General features: G+C 36.7%; 1 protein-coding gene and 1 long non-coding RNA gene across 6 annotated transcripts in view; one reads left to right on the plus strand and one right to left on the minus strand.

Annotated features, from left to right (window-relative positions):
• Nucleotides 1–16620, minus strand: part of kcnq5a (potassium voltage-gated channel, KQT-like subfamily, member 5a) — a 139344-nt gene that overhangs the window by 82397 nt on the left and 40327 nt on the right. The window lies entirely within an intron of this gene.
• On the plus strand, nucleotides 4804–6829 carry LOC309487274. The gene is made up of 2 exons (XR_014201807.1): nucleotides 4804–4873; nucleotides 4977–6829. It is a non-coding gene; the product is annotated as an uncharacterized lncRNA (long non-coding RNA).

Consider the following 16620-nt stretch of genomic DNA (forward strand, 5'->3'; position numbering starts at 1 on the left):
CGGGTAGATGACCTCTGCCCCTGGATTAGGTTGCACCTCTTCGTATAGGCCCACACTCCTTGCCTAAGTCTTTCCAGACTTGCTGCATCTGGAAAGCATTGCACCGCCACTATTACCCATTACCCAGCCCTACGGTTGTCCATACCACCTGCACACACACACATGCTTTAACAGGCAATGGGCTCATACACCAAGCCCTCGTTAAGCAGCCAGCAGCCGACTTTGAGTGCTATTTCATCAGGCTACTGAGCCAGTGAAGCGGCTGATAAAACCACCATCTGAAACCTGAGCCCTTGGAGCTAAAAGGGCCACCGGGTGAGGAGCAGGTCACAACACCTCTCATCCAGCTGTGTGGATAGGAAGAGAGGTCAAATGTGCAGGGGCAAAGGGAGGGTACTTGTTCTTCAAGGAATGCTGATGAGGACCATCACAAGGAATTTAAAACAGACTGTAAATTCAGTGATTCAGTGAAAAAATCTGCGAGAGGATTTCTACTCGTTTTCTAAAAAAAAATTGGGGGGACTTTAGGAAAAAAAAGAAGGAAAAAAAAGTAAAAATGTCCCAAATGCATAATGAATGAGGGACCTGATTCATATCTAGATATCAGAGTATAATAGATTGGGGCTTTTTTGACTTGGACCAATATTTAGACGTAAATTTAAAGATGTACTGTAAATATTTGAATTGCATATAACATTTCCATCCATTTGGATTGCACAGTTTGAACAAAAACAAACGAATAAACAAAGATTTCAGGACCCAACACCTGTGAAAAGATTACGCCTACAAAGACTTGACACAAAGACATTAGATGCCAATTCTAAAATAATTTGCTTTAACCATTGCTTTAATACATTATGTTAGTTAACTGGATGACTTGTATTGTCTTAGAACTGTACATTTCTGAAAAATGGACATTACTTTGACACAGTGATGAAGTATTGTAAATCTAAATTGTGATGTAGAAACATGCATTTTCTGTAAAGCTGCTTTGAAACAATATGTATTGTGAAAAGCGCTATACAAATAGCAACCACATAGCAACATCATGGAAACCAACTAGAGCATCATGGTGGCAAGTTCTGCATAAGCAAGCCACTCTTTTTTAGAAAATGCAGAAAAATTACTAGTCTTTTAAAGAGGGGTGCATTGAATGTCAAGTTGGCTAGAGTATGACACAGTGTAAGTTAGCAACAGCTGTCAGACAGAGACCTGCTGGGAGAGAGGCTGCATATCACAGCCAGCCAAACCAATGACTCTTATCCAGAAACAGCAGCACGGTCCATGGCCAAGAGCAGAGAGCAAGACAGTGGAATTACATCCAGGCCCCACTGCCACACAGAATGGAGTAGGGGTGTTTTACCATTTAACACACAAGCTCTGTTTGCTTTCAGTGAGAGAAGGCAGAAAAAGCCAGTTAATGAGCTGGATTTAGATACACTACAACAATCTGGGAGCAATATTTACTCACAAGCTTCACTGTCTGCTGTCTTAATCATGATGAAAGGGGTACAACACAACACAAACAAAAGATGCACACCAACACACACACCAGTTAGTAAAATAAAACCTCAGGCTTCTCACTCACCACTGGTTTTGTAAACACAAATGTCTGAATATAAGCTGCTTCAACACACAAAGGAATGCAATTTGAGGCTTTTCAAATGACAAACAAGTGCACTTGAAAATAAATGCATATGTAGCTTGTGTATTATTTTTCGATGCTGACTTCCTCCTATCCCAGCTTCAGATACAAGTAAGCTATTTGCATGCTGATTCCCCTGAAAAGTGTAAACACTGCGGCTGTGTGGTGCTATCAAAACATTGCTATGTTTGTTTGGAGCATCCAACAAGCACAACCTAGCAACATTGGCTCAACCAATAAGGTGATTCAGAGGTGGGACTATCTGACCAATGGCAGAAAGAGAGAGGGAGAGTGCATGACCTTGCAATACCCTAGCAACCATTAACAACACCTTAGCAACAAAATTTGAGTGACTCAAGCTGTGGCCTATTTTTATTCACCTAACCATTTCAAAGTTGTCTTACGTTGCTCTATAACAAATATTTATATTTCAAATAAGAGCTGTTCGTTTGAACTTTCTATTCATTAAAGTATCCTGAAAACGTATCATGGTTTCCACAAAAACATTAGGCAGCACAACTGTTTTCAACATTGATAATGATACCTGGAATAATGGCTACCATTCAACTTTACCATCACAAAAGAAAAAAAAGTAAAGATTTTTAAAAAACTTATTAAAACAGAAAACAGATATTTTAAACTGTAATAATATTCACAATATTAGTGTTTTTTACTGTATTTTGAACAAATAAATGCAGCTTTGGTGAACATAAGAGACTTACCGACCCCAAATTGTTTAACGGTAGTGAGCTACAGTGTGATTACTTTGCGTGTGAGAAAAAGCAGTTTCTCTGTTTGTTGGTTTTCCATAACATTCAAAACAATTGCTATATTCCACTGGGTGGATCAGCTGACAATCTGGCTGGACCAGTGACACCCTGTGGGCTATTGCTGATGTGTTTACTCAGAACGACTACTGACAAACACATAGTCTGATTGCTTTTTTTTTTAAACAATACAATTATTGTTTTTTTGGATGTGTTGCGAAACAAAGACTTCTTCGCCTCTTTAAACTAATCCAGAGTGCAATGATGTGAAGGTTAAAGAATTCCTTGTGACACTGTAAGTCTTTTCGGCATCAGAGAGACATCTGCTCCATTAGGTCTGTCAGTAGAAGCTTTGTCCACAATTGTATTACTTTTCAATTTTGTCTTCCTCAGTCTCCACCTGTCCTTCTTTCATTCATTTCATTAGTCTTCCTTCCTTATTTGAAGCCAAAACCCACAGTAGCCCATCTCAAATCTCTCTGCCACGATTTACAGCTGCCATAGTCATTCGTACATTAATTAATGAAAAGTGCATTTGTCCACTCATAAAAATACTTCTATTTTGCACTTCTTTTTTTAACATTTCCATATTTTTTTACCTTTCATTCAAAAGAATTCACAGTTATTGCTAGGTCAAGTCACTAGTAACCCAGAAAACATTTCTTTGATTTACATTTATCAAAGTTTTAACACTTTCTGTTCATTGCCAGGTTTAAATTCAACTTTGATGCCAGATTTGGAGACTTAGACCTATAAATGGCACAGTATGTGTGTACATGTTGATCTGGAGGTACATAAAATCTCTCAGGGATTTGAGGAAATAATCAAATAGATTGGTGCAATCTGACAGACCTCGTCACTTGAGCTTTTTCCCTGTAATGTTGTAATGCACCTTCAGTGTCAATGAGGGATCACAGCAGCGTCTCGTAATAGGCTGATGCCCACTTTTCAGGCCATTTAATCCTCTGACCCCATAGGTAGGAAGATTTCACACCCCACTCTTTCCCTCATCCTGTCATCATCTTGATTAAGAGGTAAATGCAGAAAATAGATCCGCTTTACGGTAGTAATGTGGATGACCACAAAATGTATCGAGAAAGAACCACCATGCTGGACACAAGATGTATTTTAGTTATCCTTTGTTGTCTTCCTACCATTTATTTTTAAGATAGCCAAAAACCCATAGGAGCAGTTTAGGGACAGACGACATCTTCTGTGTCTGTCTACTTGTGCATAATTCATGCAGTACACACTGAAAACTTTTTTTTTTCAACAATCCTTAAAACAGCAGAATTGTCAAGTTTAGTTCACTTCGTTTTCACTGACTTTTAGTTTGTTTCTCTTCAGTTACCTGTTTCCTTTGTTCTAGCTTCCTGCCAATATCAGTTGTCATGGATACTAATTTAACAAGCACACCTGTTTGTAATTAAGTTTGTCACCTTGAGTAGGGGAGAGCGGGGCACAAAGTAACGCTTTTTGACTTTCTCAGTTTGTGTAAATCTACTTATGGTTCAGAGTATTTATTTTTCCCCACATTAATTTCCCACATGTCTAGTACAATTATGTGTTTTTGTTTTATTAATACAGTATATACTTTTTTCTTGATATACCCCGAAAGAATGGAAGTGAAATGTGACAACATGCCCCATAGGTGGGGTACATTGTAACATAACATATGACAGCTTAAAATGTTATCTGATCTAATAAAAAAAATATACAAAACAAACTAAAATATTTTCTAAATAAAATACAATTAAAAAACTTTTTCATATAAAATAATGGCAATTTTTAATAATTAAATATAAACTCATTTTTGAGTTTGGACTACGAACACATGAAAACACAGCTATACAACATAGTTCAAAAACAAATAAATAATTAGTAATTTCTGAACATTGACTCTCAGTCTTTATTCACCTTTTTCTCACGTTTTCTCAATAAAATTAATAAAAGTATAGAATATAATAGCATATTTCTAATAGGGGCACATTGTAACACAGTGTTACAACATGCCCCCGCCTGCACAACTGGGATTTAAACCCTGCTAGTGTCTTCTGCTAGTTAGCGAAGCATTAAAGAACTATCTCAACTGTTAAATAACATCTTGGAGATTAAAATAATATCAGATTTGTCTTATTTTAAATAAACACAAAAAATGGAGATGAAAAATTAACTTAAGTAAGAAATTTACTTTTGCTATGGTTGAATAAATGTCTATGGATATCTTCCAAAAAAAAAAAATTTGGCGAATTTTTTTTTCTATATAGTGTTGATATGGCAACTAGTAAATACACAAAGTTTCGTCATCCAAGCATGTGCGGAAGTATTTAAAACAAGCGTGTTACAACTAGCCCCGCGTTAGGTTGTGCCCCGCGCTCCCCTATTTAAGTTTGTTTCGTTTGTGTTCGATGTTTTGTTGCATTGCCTGAGTTTAGCTACGTTTTATCCCAAGGATGAAGAAGTAGACTTAAATATAACTTGACTTATATTTAATATAATATAACTTGATTTATATTTAAGTCTACTTCTTCATCCCTGGGATAAAACATGACAAGAATGAGAAGAAAAACTCATATAAACCTCACTAAATTGTATGTTTAAAATAAGAAAAAGAAAAAACTACGGTCACACTTTAATTTAGGGTCCAATTCTCATTATTAACTAACTATTAACTATGACTTTTGCATCAAAAAACTCCTAATTGATGCTTATTATTAGTTAGTAAGGTAGCTGTTCAGTTTAGGTATTGGGTAGGATTAAGGAATGTAGAGTATGGTCATGCAGAATAAGCCATTAATATGTGCTTTATAAGTACTAATAAATAGCAAATATCCTAGTAATATGCATGCTAATAAGCAACTAAAGTTTATGGTGAGAATTGGACCCTAAACTAAAGTGTTACCAATACTATTTTCCAGTGGAGTAAAATGCAATGCAACGCTTCTCTGGTAAATTAAATTAATATTTACAGTATTTATAACCGACACTTTTTAGTGGACAACAAAACAAAAATACTGATTAAGTTTGTTTTTTTCAGTGCACATACTGGAATCAAATCCAAAAAAAAAGTATAAATCTTTTTAAGACTTTAAACTGTAATCTTTCAACAAATAAAACTAATATTTTGGATAAAAAAATGCTAAACCCCAGGACAGTTTTAAAAGATATCTTTCTCTCTATCTCCCTAAAGTCAGTGGGTTTGAATCAGACGATTATTCAATAAGCCATAAATCAACAATAATATAATTAGCTACCAAGAATGTTAATGGTGGAAAACAATTTATAGCCCTGTGTTTTTTCCGTCTTCATCGTTGGCTTTTTTCAGGGCCAGCAATGCATAACTTTCTACTTTTTGATTATGACAAGTTCTCTAACCTCACAGCTGCTCTGAGACCTCAGCGCTCTGCTGGCCTCCAACCAGTTGACGTCAGCCTCTGGGAGCAACAGTCAGCAATGCAAGCAATACCCAAATACACATTATTTGTGTGAGCACATATACAGACATATATATATAGCAAATATGCACACACACAAACTTCAAGAGATGTGTGCTAATGAACAAAATACAAATATGAATGCAGACAAACCACATGTTTTTGCAGTTTGTTTTGTTTTAATGTGAGGGCAAAGACTTGAGACATTATTATAACTGCTTTAAATATTAATTCACTCTCTTACCTACATTTCTGCAAAACTCTGCAGATTTCAGCTGAAATGAACACTAGTGGCTGTAAAATACCAACAACTTTTATTCCTTTTAACACAAATTATGATTACAGGGTGGATTAAAGATTAAGAGATATTTTCTGCAGTTCCTTGCAAAATCCGATGTCATGACCTCAAAATGCTTTTACCATAGTGCCTGATTTCTAAACTAATACATTTTGATGCCTGCATCACATATTTATAGTTTTCTGATATAGCAACTTGCTCAGTAGCTCACCTGATACAGCAGCAATGCACTTGAGATGCAGGGCGTCTGGGTACAACTCCCATGAACACTCTCAGAAAAAAAGGTACAAAAGCTGTCACTGTGGCGGTACTTTTTCAAAAGGTACACCTTTGTACCTAAAGAGTGCATATAAATCCCTTAAAGGTACATATTGGTACCAAACGTGTACATATTAGTACCTAAATGGTACATATTAGAACCCTTTTGAAGGGTACTGTCCCAGTGACAGCTTTTGTACCTTTTTTTCTGAGAGTGAAACACGAGTCACAATAAAAGAGACAATCAGAACTGCCACAATACGTATAACAACCAACGTAATAATACATTGCACACAGAATAACATTTAGGCTACCTGTTTCTGTTAGCGCTACTGAGTGGACATTTCACAGTGAAAGTGTCGCAAAACGTGAAAAGCAATGTAAGCATTTTTTTTTTCAAATTTAAACGTTGAGAAATGTAAAAACATTATTGTAAAATGTATTAAATGTGTATAGAATTACTGTATGTATATGAATAAGAAATAGATTCTGATAAGATTCTGCAGAGATGCAGCATAAATGAACGTTTTGTTCTAAAGCCAAGCAGATGGTTAAAAAAAAAAGAAAATTGTCCACATAACCAAAGCCATAGGACTTTCCACATCAGAGTAGAGGTACACACACACACACACCGCATACAAGTGCACCCAACCATCTTTCAGTGATGTCAGTCTGGGATGCTGTTTGCTCAAGCCTAACAATGCCTTACCCATCATCACTGACAGGTGCTTTTAACCAGGGCATTGTGTCTAGAAACCCTATTCATTACCTTAGCAGCCATCCCATTAAGAAATCCCTACCTCTGTCCAAATTAAATGGTCCCACAGTGCACCGAGCAAACCCACAGGCACTAAATCAGTCAGAAGGATGACAATGAAAACAGCCCTGTAATGTACAGTCGACTAAACAGTTTTTCATGATGAAGAGGGGGGAAAAGGATGGATGAGTGAAAAAAAAGAAAATATCATCCGAAATTTGGTCTGAAGCTGCCTGCCCCATTTACTCATGCACATTTGTCATCGTGTTAATTGGCTAATTAATCACCCACTGCAGTAACCTTTCCCCTAGGTGCTCCCTGATACACTGGAATCCCCCGCCTCAAACATCCCCATGTTACGGCTCATACTGTAGCTTGACATGTTTGTGAGTCTGTGTGAATATACTGTGGTGCAGCATAAACACATACAGTCATGTGAAAAAGAAAGGACAACCTTTTGAATTCTATGGTGTAACGTATCAGGACTCCTAAAAACTAAAAATACTTTGTTCTGTTATTCATTAGGTAAACATGACTATTTATGTTGTGGCAACTTATGATTTTAACATAATATTGTCCCTGTTCGTGGAGTTTACCCAAAAAAGAGCTTGCGATAAGTTGCCTTATTTTTTTAAGTTGACCCCAAAAAAATGTTTCACAGTGTACAAATAGTAGGCCTGTACATTTTAATATTGGCTATACAGTAATATGCCATATAACATGACAATAACTATTCAATTTAAATTTAAATTTCAATACATCCCTATTTTTATTATAAACATGCTATGGATATACTTGCAAAATATTACATCTGAAAAATAATATTAAAACACCTACACAATATAAAACTATAAAAACAGATCCTGTACATTACTGTAGAGTCAATATGTATGTGGAAAACATGTTATCGTTAGCTCTAGCCTAGCTAAACAACTCCCTATGGAACAAATCAATTAGCTCACATATTACATAACTCCTATTTAAACTGCACAAATATACAAGCTTGAGGGCCTCAAATCATTTGCGTCTCTCATAGTTAATGTGCACTGGCGGTATGCGACATGCTTTGTTCTGTAGGAAAGCAGCACTAAACTGGATTAAAATACTGAGGACTTGAGCAACTGGAGTAAGGCCAGCCAAAAGCCATTAATTCCACTTTTTCAGCACACGTAATCCTGTCTGTGAGAGACACAGCTCACTGAATCCCCTAAAACACAACTCTATTAAACAGGTCTATAACCCCACAAAACCACAAGTCAACATGCCGGAGTCCTGGACTAAACAGACAGCAAGTGTTTAGACAGGTTCATTTGTATGTGTGCTGAGAGTTGGGTCCAACAGTTTGAGAATATCTGATTTGTTTCTAACTTCGTATTCTTTCTATTTATTTCTCTCTTAATCTCTCTATTGCTGTTCTTTCATTTCATTTCATTTCATCTCACAATCGGTTTCTTATATTAAAGCTTCTTTTCTCTTCTGCCTGAACAAATTATACACTATACTGTTCAAAATGTTGGGGTTGGCAAGTTTTTTTTATGTTTCTGAAAGAAGTCTTATGCTCCCCAAGGCTGCATTTACATGATCAAAAGTACAGCAAAAACAGTACTATTGCGAAATATGATTACAATCTTAAATAACTGTTTTCTATTTTAACATATTTTAAAATGTCATTTATTCCTGTAATGGCAAAGCTGAATATTCAGAAATCATTACTCCAGTCTTCAGGGTCACATGATCCTTCAGATATTGGTGCTTAAGAAACATTTATTATTATTATCAATATCTAAAACGGTTTACATAACAAAAACTTAGAGACAACAGCTACATTAATAAGGATGGTTAAACAACTGGATTAGTCTGTTAAACAAGTTATGACATGCAGATCATTGGAAAGATGCATTGGAAAGCTATTTGATGCGTTGCATCTATTGGCGCAACTGATGAACTGATGCGTTGCATCTATTGGCTCTGATTTATTTGTATCGTATGACATTTTCTCCTCCAGTGTGGACAGAAAAAATGCTTCTGATTAGATAATGACATTTTAGCTTAAATCTCAGCCCTTTTGGGACCGTTTCACATTTGTGTTCATGTTTGTGAAAGGAATTGAAAATGTGTGCATTGGTCATATCCCTTCCTGTCTATGTGTGTTATCAGTCACAAAGTGTGACTGGAGAGGGATTATTGTCATTACATATGATTATCGGACAAGAAGACAAACAGTTTGTGGAGCAGGTAGAGCATTGTAGACTTAAGTCCTGATTAAACAAACTCTCAATAAGCCAAACAGAGCTGCTTTCCCCTCCAGGCTTTCTAGTCCAGTCTGTATCAGACTAGGATCCAGTAATGAACCTCATCTCAGGGCGGCTCTGATCCGTTCTGTACAAATGGGTGAAGCTCAACCTGCAGTAAGCTGAAAGAGAGGCTAACTTCTGGGGCTTGAAACACTCTTAAGCATAACGTTCATCTTAACTGCTATTTCATTTCATTTCATTTCATTTCATTTCATTTGTATTGTATTGTATTTTATTTTAAGTAAGAATAAAGATAAGAATATTTTTGTTTTCCCAAAAACATTTCTTTAGAACAATCATAAGAAAAAGATAAGAACGTTCTTAAAACAAAATATAAGTGTTTAAATTCCTGAAAAGAATATTCCTAAAAATCCTCGTAAATAACCTCAAAGGTAAGATGTTTGATTAATGTATTGGGCTGTTTCAAATATTAAGTATTACAACATGGTCTTATTAACCTAGCTACATATAATACATATCACTATTAGATGTGCACAAGTACTGTGTGTGAAGTGATGATCAATAATGTAAACCATTATAGGTCATGTTTACGCATGATGAGACTATTTACTGAATTTGAAGAACTTTTTAAGATAAATTCTAAGGCCTGGTTCACACAGAAATGTATTTTAAAAAGTCAGGCGAATTCGACCAACCTGCAAGACAGTTGTGGGCGTGTTTGTGCCATTAACTGATTTGCAAAACTTTTGTGAATCATGTGTTAAAACAACACAAGTGGGGCAATTTATTTTCTATGGCAATATGTGTGGGCTCATGCATGGGTGTTTTGAGCATGCGTTTCTGCTTTTTGCTCTGGATGATCCACAATTTACCATCCCAAACCAGTGACACTGGTTCCAAAAAGCAGTCCAAAAACTATTTAAAAAATTACAAAATGGAGGAGAGGAGATCCAATGAGTTGGAGTAATCAGTTCAGCATGGGGAGCATAGCGTTCAGAAAGCGGGGAAGGAAGCCTAGGAATTTCCGTCCTTGCACACTTGTCTGCTAGTGACAGCTTTAAGATTTTACACGGGTCTTTGCATGTGCCAGTCAAAGTCTGCCAGCGTGTCAACGGCCTTTAAACACCACAGGAGTTTCTGTGAGGTGGACTTTATTATTTGCGAACAATTTCTAGGAGTTGAAAAACCCTTTTCTAGAACACTCTAAATTTCATGCCTGCACCAAAAGCTCTTTCTTTCATGAGTACTCACTAATGTACGGTTGCTCAGTAGTGCACAACACAACGACATTTAAAAAGCAAACATAAGTTTACAACACAACAAAATTAAGCCACAACACAACGGAAATGAGCCACAACACAACAGAAAATGTACAACACAACGGAAATAAGCCACAACACAACGGAAAAATGTACAACACAATGAAATAAAGCCGCAACACAACGGAAATGATCCCGATTACTAGAGGGCTCTCGGAGCGTGGTGAAGTTAGTTTCTCAGTCTAAAAAATATATCAACACGATTACTTTTAACAGTATAACCATTGTATATCGACATTTATTAATTCAAAATCACCTACGTGCATTATAGCTGCATATTTATACTCTAGAATGCTTTGACGCGTTACCACAGCGCATGATCCCTAAGGGAATGTCTGCCAATTCCTCCAAGTTGTTAAAACGTATAATTTGTATAAATTACTTTTAACATTCAAAAACAGACATGTTCAAAATCCAAAGCTTGATTGTATTGGTAGTAGACTGACTTACTACAGGTGACTTTTTTACAGACCTCCCTTCATGTATTTACAGTAAACAATTTTTTTTAGGAGATTTCTGTAATATAATAAACGTTTATTTTATTTTTTTATCATGTTTCAAAGGTTGTAGTTCCTATTAACCAGACAGACTTCCAACATGTGAAATTGTGCCAATAGCTCCCTGTAGGCACAGTACACAATTAGATTTTTATAAAAACATTAGGCCTATACTGTAACTCACCTAAAGTTTTTTTTTTTTTTTTATGTCCCAAAGCTTGTGGTAGGTTCCTAGTGACCAGACTGACTTATTACAGGTGCAATTGTGGCAATACCTTCTTGTAATTCTGCAATTCACAAAAAAATGGTTTTTATTTTTATTTATCAAATTATATTAGAATTAATTATACGTTTTAACCACTTGGTGGAATTGCCAGACGTTCCCTTAGGGATCATGCGCTGTGGAAGCAGGTCAAAGCATTCTCGAGTATAAATATGCAGCTATAATTCAATGTAGGTAATTTTGAAGTAATATTTTATGTCGATATACAAAGGTTACATACTGTTAAAACTAATCGTGGTATTGATATATTAAGACTGCCGACTATAGAGCAATGGCAAGGAAAACTAACTTTACCGCGCTCCGAGAGCCCTCTGATGGTCGGGAGCATTTCCGTTGTGTTACGGCTTTATTTCGCCGTATTGTACATTTTCCATTGTGTTGTGACTCATTTCCGTTGTGTTGTGGCTCATTTCCATTGTGTTGTGGATTAATTTTGTTGTGTTGTGGCTTAATTTTGTTGTGAACTTATGTCTGCTTTATAAATTTCGTTGTGTTGTGCTCTACTGGGCCACCATACTAATGGCTCTACTCTGTCCTTCTGAAGAGGCAGTGCGCAACTTGTTGCTCTCAGAGTATTACGCATGAATACACTTGAACAGACAAAAACACATATGGCATGAGGAAGAGATTTTTCCACTAGCAAAAAATAAAGAGGTAGAGAATGTATGAGAGCAATAGAGCATTAAAGAAACATCAAGTAGAATGATCTGAAACCAGACATGGTGAACACGTTTCACCATGTCTGGTTTCCTGTCTAGTTTCACCATGTCTGGTTTCACAAGCTACTTCTGATGGACTGCAGCTCAAACACATCAGACAGACAACAGCTTTCATCTTTGCCATGCCGCCATCACTGCTGAAGACTGATTACCAATGAAAAAGTACTATCATGTCCTAAAGGTACAAATCACATGCAATTGCTTCTAGATGCCCAATTTACTCCAAATCTATCTCACCAGAGAGGAATCTACAGTTGAGCATGGCTCAGAGCAGGAAATGACCACTAGGTTATCATAACCGTTTTGACTGATTGACTCATTGTCCCCCTCCTCCCCAAAGCAATTAAAGGAAAAAGAATAATTTTGTAATTAGAGCTAATACGAACCGCTCTGAAACAGCGTTCTTGAAACATCTGGAATCTCAAAATTAATCATATTTATTTAAACATTTCAATACTCCAAGTTTCTGTTATTAGAAAAGAGGCTCAAAAACAAGCAGCTTTGTCATAATTAGATCAGAAATACAGGGGAAAGTATATTGTGTCCTGGCACAAAGTGTGACATCATTTTCATAAAAAAAAATGTGTAAAGCTCTTATTCGAATCGAGAGAATTATTGTGTGGGATCATCAGTTGCAATTTCAGATTAAATTTCAGGTGACACCTGTACCTGTGGTGACATCTTGATGTGTCTTAGATAAATCAGGCAAGAAAAGATTTTTGAGATAAGCCGCTTTTCTGTTCACGCTGGAAGTGGAAAAAATCCAAATGAAAAAAGTCTGCAGACAAAAGTGTGTACACTTGTAACTATTTTATATATATAACTCATATGATGTCTCTCCACTTCCACACTCACTCTCTCATGTTTGAAGTTTTATCATGAGGAGAACATGAGGATCATCAGGATTTGGGTCCCATGAGTCATGTGTGAACAGGGCTAACATTATGCACAGCAAAGCCTTTGTAAATAAATTGCAGTAGTGCATAAAGCATCATATAAAGAAAATGACATTACTGTTCAAAACTTTGGGGTCAGTGAGATTTTTTTAAATAAATTAATACTTTTATTTAGTAAGGATGCATTCAATTATTCAAAAGGGACAATAAAAACATTTATGTTACAAAGGATTTATTTTTTAAATAAATGCTATTCTTTTGAAATGTATTTATTTATTTTTTAAATATTAAGCAGCACAATTGTTTGAAAATAATGTTTCTTGAGCACCAAATCAGCATATTAGAATAACTGTATTTATTATATCACTGAATATGTGCACAGATAAATTAAATAAAACAGTAAAATCTCTCACAGTAACTTTAGCCTATCCTCCAATATGCCAACACTTGACAACAGTATCTCACAGGAAGCAGATCACTTAGTTCAAACTGTCTTCACTCCTATTGTCGCCACATCAAGTTGTTGCTCATTCGCATAACATTAACTTTGTTTCATCACTGTCAACGTTAATGTAACAAGGTCAGTTGATGAGGGAAGAAGGAGGCGGGAATCGGCGAACGTTCAAACACTTGAATTATAAAATAAACAAACACAAAACAAAAGCAGAGCGGCAGCCCCTCACAGACAACTGCCGCACACACATAAACAAAACAATGTAAAGCCCAGGCCTGGTGCTCTCTCATCCTTCACGCCGGTCTCAGTCACGGCTCTCGGCCTCGCACCGTTCTCACGGCTCTCAGCCCCGCCCTGCTTGCCACAGTTAACTTTGTGACCTTTATGGTGACATGCCCATAATATATGGAAGACTCAGATTTTATTGCTTTTCGCATGTACCGATCACATCTGGTTACTTGTTACTTTCATATTTTCCCAAAGACTGCCTGTAAAGAAATAAAGTTAATAAACCATATATATGAATGGCCTTTTTTAAACCTAATGCATAAACACTGAATAGGTAGGCTATGTTGTGGGGGTGGGGTGGTCACACTGAGAGGTAAGGAGGGAAATTGCAGAGGACTAACCTGTCATAACAGAAGCTGAATGGAGCAGGCAGCAATTCCACTGGCTAATATCTCTATTAACAAGCCATTATAGGAGCTGAAAATAGATCTTCGAGAGTGGCAAGACTTAAAATGTGCTCTTTTAAACATTTAAAGCAAATTAGCACAAAAGTGCATGAAAGCCCCTGTAAAGAAAATGAATACTGCACCTTTAAACTGTGCGAAAGACTCACTTCCACTGGCGCTTGAATTGTCATGAAAGCAACAAACAAAGCGACTACAATTAATTGAATTTTTCTCTTACTGACCAAGCACAGTATGCAAACATAATTATCTTTCTCCTTTCCAATGATTACTCTAATGCTCAAAAACATCTAGTGGCCATTATTAAAAATACAGTAGGCTACTGCTAATACTGTGCTTGGTCAGCTGTGAAAGTATTTTGTCCTGGTGAGACAGACTAGATTGCGATTCCAGTCAGAGAGAGCTAGATCAGTCCAGTCTAAAGCTGTGAATGTTTTTAGACCAGCTTAACAAACCAACTGACGAAACCCTTAAAAAAAGTTGTTGTTTTTTAGTCTCATAGGCCTCCATAATGTGAGTTGACACGTCCTGCTATGCATTTTCACACATCTGGCAGAAAATATCTATTAACAGTAAGGGCAAGTACATTATCTTGCTTTCATGGTTTAAACCATATACTGTATATAGCTCATCTACATGCTCATCTACACACGCTTATCCTAACACTACCTGACCATCCTTCATCACCATGACAACAGTACAGCAACAGTGTGCTACACCCCCGAGTAACTACAGAGTTTCTCAAGTTCACCATTGCTTATGGACCTAAAAACGCTGCATGATAACATTAGCACAACAATTCTGCTTGCAGGCAAGGTGAATATAATCACTGTGGTATTTAAAAATTCATAAGTCTCTGCATATAAATAATTTATCTCCTTCACTGTCCATTTCTGATTCCCTTGACTTTTAAGCCTGGAGAGAAATTTAGGCTACAGGAATATATATCATATTAAACAGAACTATATGTAGCCTAATATACAACACTGAATTAAGGAAATTTCACTGTAAATATGTTTATAATTGTACCTGGAAAAAAAGAAATGTAGAACTTGTTCAAAATTTTTAATTGTGAAATACTACAATTCAATATATTTTATGCAATTTATTCATATAATGGCATAACTGACACGTGGTCCTTCTGAAATCATACTAATATGCAGATTTGGTGCTCAAGAAAAACATAATTGTACAGCATTATTCATTTCATTCAAAAGGTTTCATTCTGGTAGTCTGAGATCATGACGTGAGCTGGCGGAGAACTTCAGGATTGAGAGTGTGAAACCATTACCATGTTATCCTAGACTGTTTTCAGAACTCTGTCTGACAATCAATATGGATACAAACACTCTCTCTATCTCTCTCTCTCTCTCTCTCTCTCTCACACACACACACACACACACATATTAGAAAAAGCTCCTCAGTCTTGATTCTATTTTCAGCACATGCATCAATCACACCACTGCTTAAATATTAACACGTGAGAGATGAGAAAGAAGTTGATATGAAATATGTAAAGACTCATTAGAGCAGACCTACATAAGATTGTCCATTTAATTAGAGTGGAGCAGAAGGAGATAGAAGATCTGTATATTTCATATACTCCATATCCATGAGCCTATGCCTGCCTTGTTCTTTAGAGAGGCAAGTGACTGATCTCTTAATTATTGCTCGTTCTTTGTCTCTCCTCATCCATCTGAACTTCCCCCAGGTCACTGTGTCGGAGGGCATCTTCCGGTCATCAGCGCGCCTTTTACACCACAGAAAGGGTCAGAGCAAATAAAAGTGAGAGGAGAGAAAGTGAGAAAAGAGAGTGACTTTTATTGGGCCAGGCAGTGCAGCGGGAGGTTTAGTGTTTCCAGATGTGCCGGCAGTCCCACGAGTGTGGCTGCCCCGCTGTCCATCCACATTAGAACGGAGCTTCACTCTTAAAAAGTGTTCAGAGACTTCACAAAGAACAGACACCGGCTCAGCTGCAGCCACAATACTATTCCTGGAAAAGGAGTTGACATCATTGATTTTTCCTACTGAGTGGGCAGCACGAGTAAGTGTTTCATTTCGGTAGGTGTTCCAGCACTGTGACTGGACACGTTTCAGAATGAAAGCCATATCATTCAGAGTAGAAAAGGACTGGAAAGTGTCACTGGGACCATATTTTTCTGTAGTAAATAAAGAGAGGTGCCACCCAGTTGCATAATGCCAAGTGTTGGAATCTTCTCACCTCTGGCCACGTCTTGCTGTTTAATCAATGGGCACTTCCTCAAATCATAAAATGACCTTTCAAGAGAGAGGTTTTGGGTTTAATTGTATTGAGCAATTTAAGCCAACAAGCACAAATGAAATTTC

The sequence above is a fragment of the Leuciscus leuciscus genome, assembly GCF_965113295.1.
Source record: "Leuciscus leuciscus genome assembly, chromosome: 22".
Taxonomy (NCBI): Eukaryota; Metazoa; Chordata; class Actinopteri; order Cypriniformes; family Leuciscidae; genus Leuciscus; species Leuciscus leuciscus.